The following is a 21436-nucleotide window of genomic DNA, read 5'->3' on the forward strand; positions in this document are numbered from 1 at the left end:
TTCTAGGCCATACAGCATCACTGGTCTCACCACTGTCTTGTACACCTTTACTTTTATTCTTGCCGATAGTCTTCTATCAGATCGTACCCCTGACACTTTTCTCAACCCATTCCAACCTGCTTGGACCCGTCTCTACACCTCTTTTCCACACTCTGTTGCTCTGGACTGTTGACCCCAAGTACCTGAAGTCCCCCAACTTCTTGCCTGCCGCTCCCTGTAGCCTCACCGTTCCACCCGAGTTCCCCTTATTCACTCACATATATTCTGTCTTGCTGCGACTAACTTTCATTCCTCTCCTTTCCAGAGCATACCTCCACCTCTCTAGATTTTCTAGAAAATCACAATGTCATCTGCAAACATCATGGTCCATGGGGAATCCTGACTCACCTCATCTGTCAGCCTGTCCCTCTATAGTTGCCACAATTCTGCACATCCCCTTCATTCTTAAAAATAGGCACCATCACACTTTGTCTCCATTCTTCAGGCACCTTCTCACTCTCTAAGATCCTCTTGAATAATCTAGTCAGAAAATATACCGCTGCCTCTCCTAGACACTTCCGCACCTCCACAGGTATACCATCAGGACCAACTGCTTTTCCACTCTTCATCCTCTTCAAAGGCTTCCTCCCTTCACTTTTACTAATCTCTGCTACTTTGTGGTCCACAATAGTCACCTCTTCTACCCTTGCCTCTCTTTCATTTTCCCCATTCATCAGCTCTTCAAAGTACTCTTTCCATCTTCCCTTCACTCTTCTTGCATCTGTCAATACATTTCCCTCTCTATCCTTAATCACCCGGACCCATTGTACATCCTTTCCATCTTTATCTCTCTGTTTCGCCAACCTGTTGTCAGGGTCTCACACACCTGGGCCCAATTGGTAATCTGTGCCAACCCAATAAAGAGCAGCGGCACGCTCTGCTCGGGGCCGGGGAATTGGCGAGGGATCGAGAAGGCTCGAGAGGGCTCGAAGGAAGAAGCGACTAAAGGGCCCAGGGTTGAAGGATTGTGTGGCCCTTCCTGTAACCCTGCCTGTCGCCCTTCCTGTAACCCTGCCTGTCGCCCTTCCTGTAACCCTGCCTGGGGCCCTTCCTGTAACTCTGCCTGGGGCCCTTCCTGAGATCCTTCCTGAGACCCTGTCCTGGTGAGACCCTGCCCTTCCTGCAACCCACTTCCTGTATCCCACTTCTTCTTTGCTAACCGCTTTCTCTGTATATACTCCTGCACTTCCTCATTCCACAACCAAGTCTCCTTATCGACTTTCCTTCCAGATGACAGACCAAGTACTCTTCTACCTGTCTCCCTGATAACAGTAGCTGTTGTTGTCCAATCATCTTGAAGCTCACCCTGCCCACCCAGACCCTTTCTCAACTCCTCCCTGAAAACCACACAACACTCCTCCCTTTTCAGCTTTCACCACTTTGTCCTCTGCTCTACCTTTGTCCTCTTCATCTTCCTTGTCACCAGAGTCATCCTACAAACCACCATCCTATGCTGTCTGGCTACACTCTCACCTACAACTACTTTGCAGTCACTGATCTCCTTCAGGTTACCTCGTCTATACAAGATGTAGTCTTCCTGCGTGCTCCTACCGCCGCTCTTATAAGTTACCCTATGTTCCTGTTTTTTTCTGGATAAAGGTGTTCACTACAGCCATTTCCATCATTTTTTGCAAAATCTGCCACCATCTGTCCCTCTGCATTCCTATCCTTTATACCAAATCTGCCCATCACTTCTTCATCCCCTCTCCTGCCTTCACCAACATGTCCATTGAAGTCTGCACCAATGACCACTCTCTCATTTCTGGGAATATTCTGCATCACTTCATCTAACTCATTCCAGAACTTCTCCTTCTCTTCAAATTCACATCCCACCTGCAGGGAATAGCCACTAACAACACTGAGCATCACACCTTCAATTTCCAGTTTCAGACTCATAACTCTGACATTCTTTTCACCTCTAGGACGTTCCTAATAAACTCCTCCTTCAAGATAACTCCTACTCCATTTCTGTTCTTGTCAGTACCATAATAGTACAACTTAAAGCCTGCTCTCAAGCTTCTAACCTTACTACCTTTCCACCTGGTCCCCTGGACACAGTATATCCACCTTCCTCCTTTGCATCAGGTTGACCAACTCTCTACCTTTTCCTGTCCTAATCACGATATTCAAAGTCCCTACTCTCAGTCCCAGGTTCTTTCCTTTCCTCCTCTCTCTCTGCTTCCAAACACGCGCTCCTCCTATTCTTCTTGTTCTTGTTTTTCGACCTACAGTAGCCCAATTTCCATAAGTGCCGGCACAGGGAGACACTGCTTCGTGCCCCCCCCAAGGCAGGATTGGGGAGACATGGGCCAGTGCCCCTCCAGAATAAAAAAAAGAGTCCAGCCCCTTTCGGGACGCCTGGTTCCAGACCCCACGCTGTGCGTTGAGATGAATCCAACTATATCTAGTCATAATCTCTCAGCTTCGCACACCAGCTTGGGCTCCTTCTCCCTCCCCAGAGAGGTGACATTCCATGTTCCAAGAGCCAGCTTCTGCAGCTGAGGATTGGACTGCTAAGGTACCCCCCTCCGGCTACCGCCAGGGCTCACGCTGCACCTGACCACCTTGGCCCTTCCTATGGTTGGTGAGCTCAGGGGAAGAGGGACCCATGTTTTTCCTTCAGACTGTGCCCTATAAAGTAAAGTAAAGTCATGGCCACCAGGCACTCGCCATCGAGCCCTGTCCCCACACCTGGCTCCAGGTGGGGCCCCAGTGACCCGCGCCTGGGCAATGGAAAACTGGGTACAATGATTGTCTTCTTCATGGGAGGGTGGTCATCTGAGACACACTTTGTCTGGTCCCTCACCTGGGACCAGTTTGCCTCGGGTGACCATTCAAGGGGCATAAAACCCCTGACAATATAGCTCCCAGGATCACTGAGACATGCAAACCCCTCCACCACGGTAAGGTGGCAGCTCACAGAGGGGACAAATTAATGCCAAGTGTGTTAAAAATTGTTTAAAATGTAATCAATGATTTCACATGAGATACTTTCTGAACATGGCAGTGCTCTAAAGGAAATCATAACAAGATGGAGGGCACTCCAGGAAAGGAGGAAAAAAATCCACAAAATGTGAAGCCATATGGTTGATAAGAATAAGGTTTCAGTGATTTGTGCAGCCCCTTAAGTAATGACTCAAGATCAAATGCCAAGGCACTGAAAATACTGAAATTAGCACTTATCATAAGACTGTTATTTAGACACTACTTTTAACTTTTCTGACAATACCCAGCCACTTGCGAATTAGGGGCAACCAAAGCTACCATCTGCAGTCAGTATTTAATCTGACTGAACCGAAGTAGAGAATTTGACAGTTTTTTCCTTGTCTTTGTACTCTTTACTGTGTCAGGGTAGATATGTCAGGCAAGGCAGCAGACAATAGCTTCAATTCCTTGCTAATGCAAACATTCCAGTGTCTCTGCTGTCATTGTGCATGCATGAGACTGAATGCAGTGTCTGTGTGTGAATTTGCATGTACAGTTTATGTGCTGAGATGGAGTTATAACATAGGCCACTGCAAATACATGGATCAAACTTGACATTGTGAAAAATTGAATTTAACATTCTGTCACTATGTCAATGTGATGCATGTCTGCAGGGCGGGGCATTTAAAATCCAGCTTGATTGCTTCGTGTGTTGTATGGATGTGCTTCGTGATGCCTTACTATCTCGGCATTTTTGGATTGACAGGGTGTAACTGATACTTGTGATCAGAAGGAGTTAACTGCAGAAATGTGGAAATGTTGGAAAATAGCTTCAATAGCACTCCAAGATTTTGAAGAGCAACATATATATTTTTTTTTTTTAAATAAATGAAGATTCTAGTGACATGCAGTCAGTAGAGGCAGGTGAGGCCGGGCCTCACCTGGCATAATGGAAAAAAAAAATGTAAAATGAAAAAATAATTTGAATGGTTCTATTCATTCAGTGAGTTGTACTATAAAGTTATTTTCAACCTAACTTCACCCATTTTTAGTCATTGTTTTTCAAAATCGCTGAAAAAAAAATCCCATTTAGCGTTATGAAGAAGAGCCGTGCGGTGACACGGCAGCCAGCAGAGCCCACTATACCCAGCGCAATAACTGCACTGCCATGCTATGCAGCTGAGACCGTATTGCTGTCTCTGTGGATGTCACAATTAAAATTTTCAAACACTTTAAGCACTAATATGTGAACTAAATTTCCATACTTTAGCTGATGTGTATTTTTTTTTCCGTCGAAACCTGTAACGTGTTTCTCGTTCCGAGCGATCGTAAAGCGGCAGCAAAGACACACTAAGTGAGGCATGCAGTGACGGGGCCTCATGGTTGGGGGCACTGGCAATCCCAGGGATCCTTTTTACTACTCGGCTGAAGAATAATAGAATTTGCAATAGCAAGCTACTGTAAACAGTTACCAAGTCAAGTTGTTTTTTTTTTTTTCTCCTTTATTTAACCAGGAAAGTCCCATTGAGATTAAAAACCTCTTTTTCAAAGGAGTCCTGGACAAGAGGCAGCAAAAGAAAAAGAAGTACAGCCATCCAGGTATTTTTTCCTCTTGCTTGGCTTTATTTCCAAAATGGAGGATTACATAGCTAAACTGAAAGAATTTTCTAAACTGGACTTTCAGTTGAAGCAGGAGATAATAAGTAAGGGCAGACCGACGCCGGTGCTAACGGATTCGCTTCAGACCAGGAGACCGAAGACTTGGTCTGTTCAAACGGAGTGGTACACACAAAAAGGCTGGCTGTGTGGATGTCCAGTAAGAGAGTGCCTTTTCTGCTTTTCCTGCATTCTTTTCTCAACTTCTGACAATCAAACATGAGCGGTCGGCCACTCACATTCAAAGTCAAATCGCACTAATACATTTGGGAGGTCCAATATAGATTTGGCTTTGAATGAACAGCAAAGACTCAACATCAGCATCCACAATGCTAAGGTAAAGGAAAACCACTCAGCGCCACTCAGTGGTGCATGGACTTTCTTTATAAGTAAAGGTAAGAGATAATAGCATTTTTTTATGTGATTTTTTCTACGCTACACTTTGTATATGTAAAGAATGCTCATATGATATCTTAAACAAAACACGTTAACTGCTGTCGATAAAATGGTGAATAAGCGAACCCATAGGGTTCATATGTTTGTAAATCTGCCTGATGACGTCAGTGCCTCACCAGCCATGAACCTCACCGCACGTCACTGGAAGATTCATCAAGGGCAGTCATTGTTGGTGACTTTTGTGATGTTACCAAAATGAATTAAGATGCTTTAACAACTAATGCTGACGTCAGTTGAATTCATATGTTCATATAAAACTCATCACTGCCCACATCATCTTTCACCAAATTATGAAAACTGCAAGAATGATTATTTACATAGACATTTCAGCTCACTGTTCTTGGGTTTCTCCTTCACTGCTTTGTGGCCCAATGCCAGCTCCTGAGGAGTGTGTTGTTCTAGTCATTCTGATTTTTATGATCCTTGCAGTCACGCTTCATCCTTTAGGAATACAATTAGTACCTTCTCTATGATAATTTCACATTCACACATAAAGGATAGTGTTAGCTAACTCTAATGTGATGGGATCTCTCATTGTAAAAGGTTTTGATGGAAACTGAAATTTAATTAAGCTTGTTATTATTATATTATTATTATATTATATTCATTATTGTAAGCCATATTCATCAAAATAAAGACATAGAGGCTTTAAATATATCAGACTTTTTGTAATGAAACTATATGCTCTATGAGTTTCGCTTTCTGAAACGAGTTACAAAAATATCAAACTTTTCCACATTCTAATCCTTTGAGATGTCTCTGTAAAAACAGCCTCTGTGTTTTATGGCCTCAATGACACTCGGCACTCAGCTGCCCAGATTCACCAGTACACTTTGCAGTATGTTCTTGTCAGCTAACTGTGTGTGTTTAGTTGCAACCCTGAACTGAAAACTTTCAGCTTTGTGTTCTGAGCTCATTTAAAGCTTCAGATGAAATTAGTTTCTCAGGGCTATTGTGAACAGTATTAAGAGATTAGACAACAACCAAGTGTTGGTTGATATGTTCTTGGATATTGTAGATCACACAGCGTATGTTTATTTTATTTTGCTTTATTTTATACTGGGAAAATAAGCATGTCATATAAAAGGGGTGTCTATTGCCATTGCACTACAAAGAAAAGCCAGTCTGTATCAGATGCAGCCTGAAAGGATGATCTGGATCCCCCTGGCTGTGGGCTTTGAGCCACTCACACTCATAGGGAAGGAGCTTGAGTTGAGCAAGGTGCGTAAGGCCTAGACTCTAGGCCTTAGAGGATCTGGCTTGACAGAGTTGAGATCATCTAAACACACAGCTTAGGCTCTAGAACTAGTCTTCTTGAGAGAGGTTAGACTCCCTCCCACTATGAGGATGCCCAAAGTTAGAGGTACTGAAGTTTTGGTATATTTATTGCAACCCTCTTCTGTGATTGTCCAGGTGGACAAGAGAGTAGCCTCCCTCAACTTTCATGTGGTAGGATGGGTTCTTACTGTTTGTATATATGCACTGAATAGACAGGTCAAAATTACCGCCCCCTTTAGAGTCCTTGGGTGCTAGAGAGTACCTCTGTCAGGACACCCTTGTCCACAGTCTGAACTTCTGCTTTGGTAGCTGCCCTTGCATTATGTCCCCTGGATAAGTGGCTAAAGATGGAGTGATTGATACATAAATAAACATGAATGAACAAACTAAAAAAGTGATATATATATCCACATGGCCACAAGTGCCACTTTGACTTTGCCCTCTCAAAGTGGATGCATTGAATAGCAACAGGATTTTATTATACAAAGTCAGCCAATCCTACAAGGCGGAATGATTATAACATCATACTCTATTGGTCCCCCAGGCACACTGAATGTAGTCCAACAAGTCTATCAACTGATGTTAATCCTCAAACTGTACTTGTGCAATGTTATACGTCATGTATTGACTGGGGACATGGCAATCAGCATTGTGTGCATCTCTCTCCATTGCAGTGTTTCGCTTCCTTTGTAGCTCCCACTGGATTTGATTAATCAGTTTTGATGGGTTGACAGCAACAAAATACATATATATATATGCACACATCATCGGATACTGCAGTGTTCCACATGAAATATGACTTTTTAACTGCAAGGATGTATGGGTTCACTAGCCAGGACTCTTTTCTGATGATTTTTTTTTTTTGTCACCCGGTAGTTACTGCTTGAAAAATTGTAGATTCTTGTCAAAAAAATGTAAATCTGACAGAACCATGAACAGTGGGTGGCAATATTACCCCATTTATTAACAGTGTGTATTCACTGACAGGGATTTTTTTGTTTTACCCCACTGTTTTAATTAGCATAGAATAGTAAAATAGCTGTAAAAGGGGGACTTTTTTCTTCAGTGAATGATTTACCTGTCAAACACAGCTGAAAACACAAATATTTGCAATGAATATTACAAGTACATCTACTATTACTTATATTTCTTTGAATTTTCAGATAATTAAAAAATAAACACCTAATCAAAAAAGATGCAGGAAACCTATATTTACTCTTAAAGTAAGCAAAATACAAATAATTAGCACACTGATACTTGTGAAAAGGTACAGATTGATAGGATGCAGAAGTTATTCACAATATTGCACAATAATTGACTGCAAGTCGTTTTAGTGTGCAGTGGGTGTAAATTCAACCCATCCATCCTCTGAAGCTTATCTGTAGTTGGGTCGCACGGGCAGCAGCTGGAACAGGGAGGCCCAGACTTCCCTCTCCCCAGCCACATGGTACAGCTCTTCCAGGACAATCCCAATGTGTCTCGAGGCCAGCCTAGAGACACAGTCTCTCCATTGTGTCCTGGGTCCTCCCTGTGGCCTCCTCCCAGATGGACGTGCCCAGAATACCTCCCCTGGGAGGCGTATAGGAGGCATCTGGATCAGATGCCCGAACCACCTCATCTGACTACTCTCTATACGGAGGAGCATTGTGTCTATTCTGAGCTCTTCCCAGATGGCCAAACTTCTTACCTTTAACTCTTAGGGAGAGTCCTACCCCCCTGCAGAGACAATTTCAGCCAATTTAATTCTTTCTGTCACGACCCACAGCTTGTGACCTTAAGCAAGGGTAGGAACATAGATTGACCAGTAAATTGAGGGCTTCCCCTTCTGGTTCAGCTTTTCCTTCACCATGACATACCGGAGAGTCTGCATCACTGCAGACGCTGCACCAATCCCCCTGTCGATCTCCCACTCCATAATTCCCTTTGTCATGAACAAGAGATACTTGAACTCCTCCGCTTGGGGAACCACCTGGAGTCGCACTCCACCTGTTTCCAGTTGAGTACCATGGTCTCGGATTTGGAGGTGCTGATCCAGTTCACATTCAGCTGAGAAACCGCTCCAGTGAGAGCTGGAGATCATGGACTGATGAAGACAACAGAGCCGCCAATCTGCAAAGTGTAGAGACTCGATCCTCTGCCCACCAAACCGGATCCCCTTGACACCCTGGCTGTGCCAAGAAATTCTGTCCATGAAAGTTATGAACAGAATCGGTGACAAAAGGCAGCCCTGGTGGAGTCCAACTCCACCGGAAACAAATCTGACTTACAACTGGCAATGCATACCATGACGTGGGTCATACAGGGACTAAACAGCCCGTATGACAGGGTTTAGTACCCCATATTCCCATATCACTCCACACAGGATTGCTCTCAAGCCATGGACAAATGCCCTCTCCAAACCCCTGAAAAACATGGTGACTGGTTGGGTAAACTCCCACGCCCCCTCGAAGACCCTGCTGAAGGTATAGAGCTGGTCCACTGTTACAAGACCAGGGCAAAAATCACACTGCTCCTCCTGGATCCAAGGTTTAACAGCGCGGCAGACCCTCCTCTCCAGCGCCGCTGGATAGACCTTCCCACGGAGGCTGTGGAGTGTGATACCAATGTAGTTGTGGCATACCCTCCTATCCCCCTTTTTAAAAAGGGGGGATCGCCACCCCAGTCTGTCAGTCCAGCAGCACTGTCCCTGACGTCCACACAATTCTGCAGAGGCATGTCAGCCAGGACAGACCTTGAGGAACCCAGGGATGAGATCCACCCTGTGTGTAAAGTGTTATATGTTTATTTTATGACAGCTGGTCCAGATGCAGTAAGCTGTTTTCCATACTAATGGAAAATACTTTAAAATTTCAGACAGATACACATTAAAGGGATGGCAGTCAAAGTGAGTGTGATGCCTCAATCTTAACAAGACATAATGGATTAAGTTTAAAAATGCATCACTCACTGAGGGTAGGCTTCTCCATTTTTAAAATGTGATCATTTATTAATCTATTTTACTTCACTGTGCAGCTCAGCCACTTGGAGAACCAACAGTCATTGTCCAAATTGTTGTGCAGGAAACCTATTTGAAGCCAAAGAGTCCTCAGTTATTTTATGTGTGTCCCTTCCCTGTTCCCTTTTCACCTGAGGCATAATGTTCTAAGTACTGACTCATTCATGACATTTGTCAGCTGTCAGTCTTTTTTATAGTAAACAAAAAGAAAGAGTAGTATCAAGAGGTCTTTGGTGAACATAGGTCTTAGAAGTTGAGTTAAGCTACCTTTCCAAATCATACTGAATGCTGGGAGCTGAAGTAAACATCATCAAATTTCAACTGGCATGCAATCAGCTTATCAGGGACATTAAAATGTCAGTTTTTGTGGCTACTGCCACGGGACCAGACTTTGTTGTCTCAATGTGTTCAGGGAAAAAACGTCACAACAGCCAGGAACTAATCAAGCAAGAATGGTTTATTCAAAGTCAGGAAAATTCACTTACGAGATATCCCGGGCCAGAATGAATGTCACCCCAAGAGGATCGTTCGGCTCCTCTAGACACCCGCTGGGACGCATCCAGTCGAACGTGTAGATGAAGAAGTTCTGGCCCCGATCCAAAGGATCAGGCTCATTTTATACCTCTTGGCCAAAGGGTCGGAGGAAGTCCTGATAATGACTTCCCTGACCCCCCCGGTTTTACGCTCTCTAGGAGTGCGGGCATCTGGGGTGCGGGGCCTCGTAAGACTGCGCTTCGATCAAAGCTGTTGGTCAGAGGAAGTCCTGATAAACTTCTCCTGACCCCTGGTTTATGCTCTCTTGGAATGTGAGCGCCTGGGTTGTGTAAAACCGTGCTTTGATCGAAGTCGCGGTTTGGAAGAAGTCCTGATAAACCTCTCCTGACCGCCAGGCTCTGGTCGATTATCCACAGGGGGTGTCATTGGAAAAGCAGGGTAGTGCATTCCTTCACATTACATGATGGGGTCTCGCAGTTACATTTTAACAGTCTTTGCAATTGATAGTGAAATAATGATGTGAGGTTGGAGATTCTATAATTTGACTTAGGAGATTTTGCAAGTCCCTCTCTTGACGTGAGCATCCTCGCGTCACACAAGGACTACAATCAAAATAAACGGTAAATACAATGAATGTATGTAAACACAATGCATTATAATCATGACGGTATAGTCTAACAAAAACACTCAAAGTCCTTTTTGCACAGGCAGGTGTAGACTTGGAGGGGGATACTTAATGAGCCACAAAGTCACACCTCCCAAACATATGTTAATGCTGCATCCATTCCACTCACTCACCTCCCAAACATATGTTAATGTTGCATGCAGTCCCCATTTTAAAAACAGACACATCCTCGAGTCCAGTTAGTCAAGCATCGCAATGGCAGCAAGACGACCTACCAAGATGTACACTGCTCAGGAAGCCTTAGCTATTTTACAAGCACTTCCAGATGTGGACTCTGGATGTAGTGAAGAAGATTCCTTCATTTGTGAATCAGAGTTTATCCCCACCAATTCCTCGTCTGATACGTAAAACTTGCTAAAATATGCTAAAAACAAAAAAAGTTGTAGAATATGCTCACAATTTGCTTTCAAGGCAATTTATTCGGAATAGTTTTCATTACGCAATAAATGTTTTTCTTATACACTCAAGTCCTCTGTATGCTCACTCATTACTCTTACCCTTTTTTTCTTTCGACCACAGAGGGAGAAGGTACTGATCAAATTTGCAACTGCAACGACCAGGTGATAACATTAACACTTCATGGAGGGGAAGGGGTTCTGCAGAAGAAGTGGAAATTTCTAGAAATATCCTTGGTTTGGAGGAAGAAAATTAAATGTCTTCTTATTTGTAACATGTGAATACTCACACACAAACATAATACAGGGTTTTTGAATTTTAAACACACACACAACAAACACACAACAAAGAGAGTTAAAGAGCAACTATGCCAATAATGCAGAGCAACTACTTAATCCCAGTTGTTCCAACTGTCACCAGGCTTATGAAATCAATATACTCATTACCAGATACAAGAGCAAAGAGAAGGCATGAAGGGGAGTATGCGCGAAGAAACAGAGAGAGAAAGAGATGCCCAAGGCTGACGTGCTATCTCATATGAAGATAATAACCTTTGTGACCTTCTGACAGCTGTAAGGATGGAAAATGTGAGGAGGGATAGCAAAAAAAGAAACAAGAGAGGTCGGATGGGGGAGTGTTGGGGGTTGTGAAGATGGGGATTTTGGTTTTCATTTTGTTTTGTTGTGGATAACCTATTTAACTGCACTGATCAAATATCCCAGCACTGAGTTTTTCATTAGCACTGAAGATATATTAGGCAGTGGGGGCAGTCAGGGGCTGCAAGGCCTTCCCTGCTGGCCTAAAAAATATCTGAATCACAGATGTTAATTAAATTTTGTTCATAAATACTTATCAAATAATTCCAAATGGTCTGCTCACTTCCTTTCATAGATTTTCTCCTGGTTATGCTGCTTCCAGACATGCATTTTCATATTAGAGCATTTAATCAATGCTCAATTTGAATATTGGGACTATGACAGGAAACGTGAGTTGGTCGACATGATGCAGGGAAGGAAGGTGGATATACTGTGTGTCAAGGAGACCAGGTGGAAAGGTAGAAAGGCTAGAAGCTTAGGAGAAGGCTTTAAGTTGTACTATTATGGTACTGACAAGAAAAGAAATGGAGTAGGAGTTATCTTGAAGGAGGAGTTTGTTAGGAGCGTCCTAGAGGTGAAAAGAATGTCAGATAGACTTATGAGTCTGAAATTGGAAATTGAAGGTGTGATGCTAAATGTTGTTAGTCGCTATGCCCCGCAGGTGGGATGTGAATCTGAAGAGAAGGAGAAGTTCTGGAATAAGTTGGATGAAGTGATGCAGAATATTCCCAGAAATGAGAGAGTGGTAATTGGTGCAGACTTCAATGGACATGTTGGTGAAGGCAATAGAGGGGATGAGGAAGTGATGGACAGATTTAGTATCCAGGATAGGAGCAGAGGACAAAGTGGTGGAAGTTGAAAAGGGAGGAGTGTTGCATGGTTTTCAGGGAGGAGTTGAGAAAGGGTCTGGGTGGTAAGGGTGAGCTTCCAGATGATTGGACAACAGCTAGTGTTATCAGGGAAACAGGTAGAAGAGTACTTGCTGTATCATCTGGAAGGAAAGTAGATAAGGAGACTTGGTGGTGGAATGAGGAAGTGCAGGAGTATATACAGAGAAAGGGGTTAGCGAAGAAGAAGTGGGATACTGAGAGGACTGAAGAGAACAGATAGGAGTTCAGGGAGATGCGGCGAAAGGTAAAGATAGAGGTAGCAAAGGCAAAACAAAGGGCTTATGATGACTTGTATGCTCGGTTGGATAGTAAGGAGGGTGAGAATGATCTATACAGGTTGGCAAAACAGAGAGATAATGATGGAAAGGATGTACAGCAGGTCCGGATGATTAGGATAGAGAGGGAAATGTATTGACAGATGCTAGAAGAGTGAAGGGAAGATGGAAATAGTACTTTGAAGAGCTGATGAATGTGGAAAATGAAAGAGAGGCAAGGGTAGAAGAGGTGACTATTGTAGACCACAAAGTAGCAGAGATTAGTAAAAGTGAAGTGAGGAAGCCATTGAAGAGGATGAAGAGTGGAAATGGAGGTATGCTCTGGAAAGGAGACGAATGAAAGTTAGTCGCAGCAAGACAGAATATATGTGCGTGAATGAGGGGAACTCGGGTGGAACAGTGAGGCTACAGGGAGTGGAGATCAAGAAGCTGGAGGATTTTAGGTACTTAGGGTCAACAGTCCAGAGCAACAGAGAGTGTGGAAAAGTGGTGAATAGACGGGTCCAAGCAGGTTGGAATGGGTGGAGAAAAGTGTCAGGGGTACTATGTGATAGAAGACTTTCAGCCAGAATAAAAGGAAAGGTGTACAAGACAGTGGTGAGACCAGTGATGCTGTACGGCCTAGAAATTGTTACAATGACGAAAAGACAAGAGGAAGAGGAAGAGGTTACAGAGATGAAGATGTTGAGGGTCTCTTTGGGAATGACCAGGATGGATAGGATCAGGAAAGAGTCTATCAGAGGAACAGCACATGTTGGACATGTCTGTCAATACATTTCCCTCTTTATCCATAATCACCCAGACCTGTTGTACATCCTTTCCACCTTTATCTCTCTGCTTTGCCAACCTGTATGGATCATTCCCTTCCTTCTTGACTCTCCAACCTAGCATACAGGTCATTGTATGGCCTTTGTTTTGCCTTTGCTACCTCTATGAAAACCACACAACACTCCTACCTTTTCAGCTTCCACCACTTTGACCTCTGGTCAGCCTTTGTCCTCTACATGTTCCTTGTCACCAGAGTCATCCCACAAACTACCATCCTATGCTGTCTGGCTACACTCTCACCTGCAGCTACTTTGCAGTAACTGATCTCTCTCAGGATACCTCATCTGTTCAAGATGTAGTCTACCTGCGTGCTCCTGCCTCCGCTCTCATAAGTTACCCTATGTTCCTTTTTTTTCTGGAAAAAGATGTTCACTACAGCCATTTCCATCCTTTTTGCAAAATCTACCACCATCTGTCCCTCTGCATGCCTATCCTATATACCAAATCTGCCCATTACTTCTTCATCCCCTCTTTTCCCTTCAACAACATGCTCATTGAAAGATGCACCAATTACTACTCTCTCATCTCTGGGAATACTCTGCAACACTTCATCCAACTCATTCCAGAACTTCTCCTTCTCTTCAAATTCACATCCCACCTTCGGGGAATAGCCACTAACAACATTGAGCATCACACCTTCAATTTCCAAAATCAGACTTATAAGTCTTTTTGACATTCTTTTGACCTTCAGAACGTTCCTAACAAACTCCTCTTTGAAGATAACTCCTATTCCATTTCTGTTCTTGTCAGTACCATGGTAGTACAACTTAAAGCCTGCTCCTAAGCTTCTACCCTTACCACCTTTCCGCCTGGTCTCCTGGACAAACAGTATATCCACTTTCCCTCTCTGCATCATGTCAACCAACTTTCTACCTTTTCCTGTCATATTCCCAATATTCAAAGTCCCTACTCTCAGTACCAGACCCTTGCCTTTCCACTTCTGACTGTTTCTGAACATGCCTTCCTCATCTCCTTCTTTGACCAACAGTAGACCAGTTTCCACTGGTTCCCTTTAGGTCATCGGTCTTCGTTGTAAACCCGGTCCTTGACCGATCCTGTATGATCTGGTTATTATGTTCGATTTGCATGTTTGGTTTTGGCAAAACTTTTACGCCGGATGCCCTTCCTGACGCAACCCTCTGCATTTTCCATGCTCTGAGACAGTGCTCCGTGTCCCCCCGAGGATGCTTTGGGGAGACACCAGCCAGTGCTGCCCTTGGGCCACATTGAGGGAAAATCCACAAGTAAATCTTGAAAAATATCATACAATGCTTAATAGAGTGTTGGTGGCCCAGCTTCCCCTGTCACACGAGGAAAGGTGGCAAAAAAACAGCATCAATTACACGCCAGTTTATGATGAGCAGACCACACAGTGTGCAGATAACAGTACCAAAGGTGAAGGCACTACCTTTGGCCTGTATGTCTACTCTAGCCAGAGGGAGAAGACTCTTTTGCGAGCAAGAGTCCACCAGAAACCATTGTTCTGATCTTGAGTCCTTAATGAAGAGCAGCTTGTCTTCCAGCATCCACAGCTGCCAGTTGAGCAATGGGCAAGGAGTTGGTACCTCAAAAAAGTATGGAGAGAGACTGGGCCTCCCCTTTTGCTGAACTGCTGGTTGGAAGAGCAGAGGCCGATCCTGCATAGTGTCCAGGAGTCACTCTAGCCACCATCAGTCTACAGGCACCATCTGCAGGAGCTATGACACCCCACTCTGGATGGCCAACTGTATCCGGTAGGAACCCAATCTGCCTCCTCCACCAGACCTTTATCGTCACTGGCAGCCAGACATTGGAAGTTAGCCAAAGCCATGTGCACCAGAAGAGGGAGCAGGAAAAGGAAACCACCTTTGTCAGATCCTAGCAGTGACAGCATGTTGTCCATAAGGTCCATGGCCTTTTCGTCTCCCAAACCAGACAGGGAGGAGTCTATCTGCCCATTGTATGACTGACAGACTGCACTTCCAGTGCTGGAGTATGATAGCAACGTATCTATCATTTGAGTCGCAAAATGGCTGCAAGGCATATTGCTTGGACTGTTGGTTCAGTGCTGCGATGATCAAAAAGCATAGGGAGTCGTCTATGAAAATTTTATTCAGGTTAAAAAGCTCTTAGACATGTTGAAACAAGGAGGCTGTTACGCTTGGCTCCCAGGAGGACAGGTACGTTGACTGGCAGGTTTGTTTATTCAAGCATTCAAAACGAGACTGGAACTTTGGGTCCGCCTTAAATACTCCTCGCTTGATTCGCTGATTGTTCCCTGGTGAGGTGCGGAGGATAATTGCCGTGCCGCTTGCCCGGGGACCCAATCAGTCGTGACAGTACCCCCCCCAGCACACGGCCAGGGGGACGCGGAGCCGGTTGACCCGCATGGACGCTATGGAACTCCAACAGCCGTGGGTCCAGGATGTCCTTGCGGCGGACCCAGGAGCGTTCCCCTGGCCCGTACCCCTCCCAGTCGACCAGGTACTCCAGCTGGCCCCTGCAGCGTCGAGATTGGAGTATCTGGCGGACTGCGTAGATGGGCCCCTTGTCTAGGAGGGGAGGCAGTTCAGGAGGCACAGCAACCTCCGGGTCTGCAGCAGAGGAAGAGTCAGATGAATAGCACGGTTTTAACAGACACATGAAATACTGTGTGACTTTCAAATTCAGGTGGGAGATCCTGAAGGGACTGATATATTTCGGCCTGAGTTTTTTGCAGGGGTGTTTCATTTGAGCCACACTTTCTGCCCCACGACATAGTTAGGGGCCTGTGCTCGGTGGGCATCCGCACAGCGGCAGCGTAGAGCCCCTTGCAAATGCCGGTGGACTCTGGCCCACACTCTCTCACTCTCCCTGAACCACTGATCGGTTGCTGGGACTTCTGACAATTCTCCTGTCCAGGGAAACATGGGTGGTTGGTGGTCGAGCACGCACTGGAAAGGCGTCAGCCCGGTGGTTGGCTGCTGGAGGGAATTCTGAGCGTATTCTGCCAAGGGAAGGAATTGACTCCAGTTTGCAGGGTGGTGCTGGCAGTACGTTCTGAGGTAGCGGCAAACCTCTTGGATTTTGCGTTCCGTTTGTCCATTAGTTTGGGGATGGTTACCCGACAACAAGCTCACGGTCACCCCCAGTAGGCGGAGGAAAGCTCGCCAAAACCTGGATATGAACTGCGGTCCTCGGTCAGAGACGATGTCCTCCGGCAGTCCAAAGTTCCGGAAGACCTGGGTGAAGAGGGCCTCTGCGGTCTCCGATACTGTAGGGACGCCTCTAAGGCAAGCAAGTTGATCACCATGGGGGAAGCTATCCACGACCACTAGGATGCTCGTGTATCCCTTGGAGGGGGGGGGGGGGGGGGAAGGTCTGTGGCATAATCAATGCCAAGATGGGACCAGGGTCTATTTGGGATTGGTAAGGGTTCCAGTTTCCCTGCTGGTAGGTGACGAGGGGTTTTCGCCATGGCACAATCAGAGCATTGGCTGACAAATCTTTGGACGTCGACATACCTGGCCACCAGTATTTGCCTCGAAGAATGTTAAGCGTTGCACTTATACCTGGATGCCCTGTACCTGGTGTTGAGTGTGCAGAGGTGAGAGTCCCGGATGGTTTGTGGTACGTGGGTATGGTCGGCAGGAGTGTTGCGGGGTCGGACACTGATGAGTCCTGGATTTCCTCATCCAGGCTCTACCGGATGGGGCTCACGAGCGCCTTGTCAGGCAAAATGTTCTCTGGTTCTTCAGGGGCATTTTCAGGTGAGTGAATACGTGAAAGAGCATCTGCACGGCCATTGAGAGTACTGGGGCGATATTGGATGGTGAACTGAAATCTGGTAAAGAAGAGAGCCCAGCTGGCCTGGCGGGGGTTCAACCTCTTTGCTTCGTGTAGGTAGTGCAAGCTCTTGTGGTCAGTGAGCACAATGAAGGGATATTTTGCTCCCTCAAGCCAGTGGCGCCACTCTTCTAAAGCCAACTTTATGGCCAGGAGCTCTCCATTCCCGATATAGTTGCTCTCAGCGGAACTCTTCTTTTTGGGGGGGGAAAAAAAAAAAAAAAAAAAAAAAAAAAAAAAAAAAAAAAAAAGGCACAGGGCTGGAGTCGGGTCGGCTTTCCATGTGGTTGGGACAGGACCACTCCCACCCCGGTAGTCGAACAGTCAACCTCCACCGTGAAGGGAAGATCTGGGTCAGGGTGGCACAGCAGAGGAGTGGTCGTGAAGGCCTTCTTGAGCTCCAAGAAGGCTCGTGTGGCGGTTGGGTTCCACTGAAGAGGTTTTGGTTTGCCGCACAACATGGGGGTGAGCGGCATAGCCAGTTGGCTGAAGTTCTTTATGGACCGTCGGAAGAAGTTAGAGAACCCCAGAAACCTTTGGAGTTGCTTGATGGTTTGGGGTCGAGGCCATGAGCGGACAGCACTGACCTTGTCTCCATCCATACTCACTCCCTGAGGATGGAGGTGGTAGCCGAGGACCTGGACGGTGGAACAGGCATTTCTCTGCCTTGAGAAACAGTTGGTGTTGGCAAAGCCTGGTGAGGACCTGGGTGACATGGCGAATGTGACTGGACAGATCACGATGTCATCTATAGACGACCACAAATTTTTGGAAGAAGTCCCTGAATATCTCGTTCATAAAGCCTTGGAACACGGAAGGGGCATTGGCTAGGCAATATGGCATGACCTTGTATTCCCAGTGACCAGAGGGGGTTACGAAGGCAGTTTTCCCACTCATCCCCTCTACAGATGCGCACCAGGTTATAGGCGCTCTGGAGGTCCAGTTTGGTAAATATCTTGGACCCCCGGAGGGACTCAAAAGCCGCTGGCACCAAGGGTAGAGAACGGAATTTTATGGTGGCCTGGTAGTACACACAGGAACTTGTGTTGTAAATGTGCGGTACTTTTACCTATAGGTGGTGCTACTGCTATATCAGTAGCACATCTGCTTGTTTTGCATCTCGTGTGTAAGAACGTTCTGTGTGTTCATACTGCCTGCAATAGAGTTAGTTCTTAAAATACAATAGGTTATGGGCCCAGAGCGTCGCTAAGGCTGGATTACACTGAATATTGTGTGATAGTGAACAGTATTGTGGGAACTCACAACGGAGGACAAGCTGAGCGGACCGGAGAATTGGGCAATGTGGAAGTTTCAAATGGAACATCTGCTAAAGGACTTTGGCGAATGCTAACAGAGGAAGATGCATTAGCCCCAGATGCTAACGCAGCAGCACAGGGTGAGTTCATGAAACAGAGAAAGCATTCTATGTTAGGTACAACAGGAATTAACTTCATTGAGCACTGATTACAAACTGTAAGACTCCCAAAGAAATGTGGACTACACTGAAAGATATTTTTGACAGACACGCTGGCAAATAAATATTTCGCACCTGAAATATTTTTTTTCTTCAGAAATAAAGGAAGGAGATGGTTTGACTGAGCACCTCAAACTAATAGAACTGACTGATCAGTTATCAGCAATAGAAGAGGAAGACCAAATTGTAACAGTCGGGAAGTTTACCACCAAGTTATGCTACAGTTGTCACTGCACTGGAAACAAAGATTGATTAATGCTTGAACAAATTTGAGTGTCAGGTTGTCAATGAGGAGCAAAAGCGAGCAAATGATTACAGTGGTGGTCCTTCAGATGGTGCAGCAGCAATGTCATCACAGGTGTGTGGCAATCTGCAGGATCGCTCCAAAGCAGTGGAAGCAGGACAAAGCATGTGGAGATGCTATAAATGTGGGAAGGAAGGCCGCATTAAACGTGGCTGTCCAAGCTGGAAAAACAAGTCAAAAAAGAAAATCCACAAGGCTAAAAATGTGGTGTGTGAGGATGAAGATGGTTCATCTGAAAGTGCCTTTGTAGCTAGAAAGCTCAGAAAAACCACATCAGTTTGAGCGGTTACTTGATTCTGGAGCATCAAAGCACATGACATGTGAGCAAGGAATTCTTAAGGAATACCAGCAGTTCCTCAAAAGAACAGTCACTGAAGCTCGGTGACAGCAGGGTGGTTGATGCCCTAGGAATTGGAAATGTCAACATGACTGAGCTTCAAGTCAAGAAAGGTGTATAATAAATAAAAAAAAAAAAAAAAAAAAAAAAAAAAAAAAAGCCACAATGTATGATGTGCTGTATGTTCCAAAACTTTCTGCCACCAAAAAGGGAAATACAGTTCAGTTTAAGAGGTCCTGCTGCTACATTCATGGAAAAGATGGAACTCTTAAAGGAATGGGAACACAAAGAGCTAGCTGATGGACTATATCAGCTGGATGTGAAAGTAAATGAATCAGTCACTCACAGTGCATCAGTAGCTGCTATCTTGTGGCACCAGTACCTTGGTCACACTACCAAGCTGAAGGAACTTAAAGCTCTGGTGAACGGAGTGGACTTTTCTGCAGACAAAGAAGTTCCCTTCTGTGAAGGACGTGTGGAGGGCAAGCTGGCTAAAAAGTCAAAGTCGATTGGAGAAATACGTTCCAAGCGCAAGATGCAGTTGATTCATAGTGAGGTCTGTGGTCCCATACAAACTGAATCGATAAGTGAATCAAAATATTGTGACTTTCATAGACGATTACTCAAGATGCTCCAAGGTATACTTCATGAAGAGCTGTGTAAATACAAGGAATTTGAGAAGACATTCACAAACGAGTGTGGACTAAGCATCCAGAGGCTGAGCAGACAATGGTGGTGAGTACACCTCAAGGGAGTTTCAAGAATATTTGAAGGTTCAAGGCATCCACCATGAAATGACTGTACCTCACTCACCGTAGCAAAACGGAGTTGCTGAAAGAAAAAAAAATAGAACACTTGATGAAGCAGCAAGGAGCATGTTGTCTCATGCTAAGTTACCAAAGATGTTCTGTATGTAAGCTGCTGTGGCAACAGCCTCAGGACAGAAGTAGGCAGCCTGTTCTGGGCAAAGGGAGAGACACCGTACCAGAGATTGTGTGGGGGGGAAAAAAAAAAAAAAAAAAAAAAAAAAAAAAAAAAACCACGAATGTGGGTCACATGAAGGTGTTTGGCTGTATTGCCTATGCACTTGTCCCAGATGAGAAAGAAGCTGGACAAAAAGACTGAGAAGCTTCGCAGGATATGCAAACAATGCCAAAGGCTATCGCCTGCACGATAAAAAGAATTCTGATCCGTCGAGAGGTCGTCTTCGAGGAATCCAACTTCAAGCAGGAACCGAAAGGACACTGCACAGAAACAGAGATAACTATGCAAATAGATGAATGAAACAAAATATGAAGTCACGCTCAGAAAAAGTGACAGAATCAGAAAGCCTCCAATAAGATTTGGATATGATGAGTTTACATAATGATCAGTCACTACATCAGCAAACATGTGTTGTGACAGAGCCACTCACTAAAAGAGGCAATGGAGAGTCCTAATGCTAAAGACTGGCAGGAGGCAGCTGACTTGGAATATGAGTCACTGCTGGAAAACGAGACATGGGACTTAGTCGACTTGCCAAGAGACAGAAAGGCAGTAGGATCCAGGTGGGTCTTCAAAGTCAAGCATCACAGTGAAACTATACAAGTGTAGACTTGGTGCCAAGGGCTACACACAGTTGTATGGTGCTGACTATGATGAAACGTTTTCACCAGTGGTACGATTTAGCTCTATTCGTACATTACTGTCCTTTGCCGTTCAAAAGGGTCTAAATGTCCACCCGATGGATGTTGCAACTGCATTCCTCAATGGACACCTGGAAGAAATATACATGGAGCAACAAGAGGGCTACATCAAACCAGGGCAGGAACATCTGGTATGCAAACTCAAAAAAAAAAAAAAAAGGACTGAAACAGTCTCCTCACTGTTGGAGCAAGGCTTTTACAGAGTTCATGATGGAAATTGGATTCAAACAGAGCACATCAGACCCCTGCGTGTTTGTGAGATCAAGACAAGAGCTTGAAATACTAGCAGTTTACGTGGAGGATTTGATCCTGATGAGT

At 45.0% G+C, this 21436-nt stretch overlaps 1 pseudogene; it reads right to left on the bottom strand.

Moving 5' to 3' along the window:
- Positions 1–18034, bottom strand: part of LOC147237289 (glutaredoxin 3-like) — a 94341-nt pseudogene extending 76307 nt beyond the window's left edge.
- Between the last annotated feature and the right edge of the window lie 3402 nt (positions 18035–21436).

The sequence above is a fragment of the Fistularia commersonii genome, chromosome 1 (genome assembly GCF_037954325.1).
Source record: "Fistularia commersonii isolate RoL2024-O1a breed Wild chromosome 1, RoL_Fcom_v1.0, whole genome shotgun sequence".
NCBI lineage: Eukaryota > Metazoa > Chordata > Actinopteri > Syngnathiformes > Fistulariidae > Fistularia > Fistularia commersonii.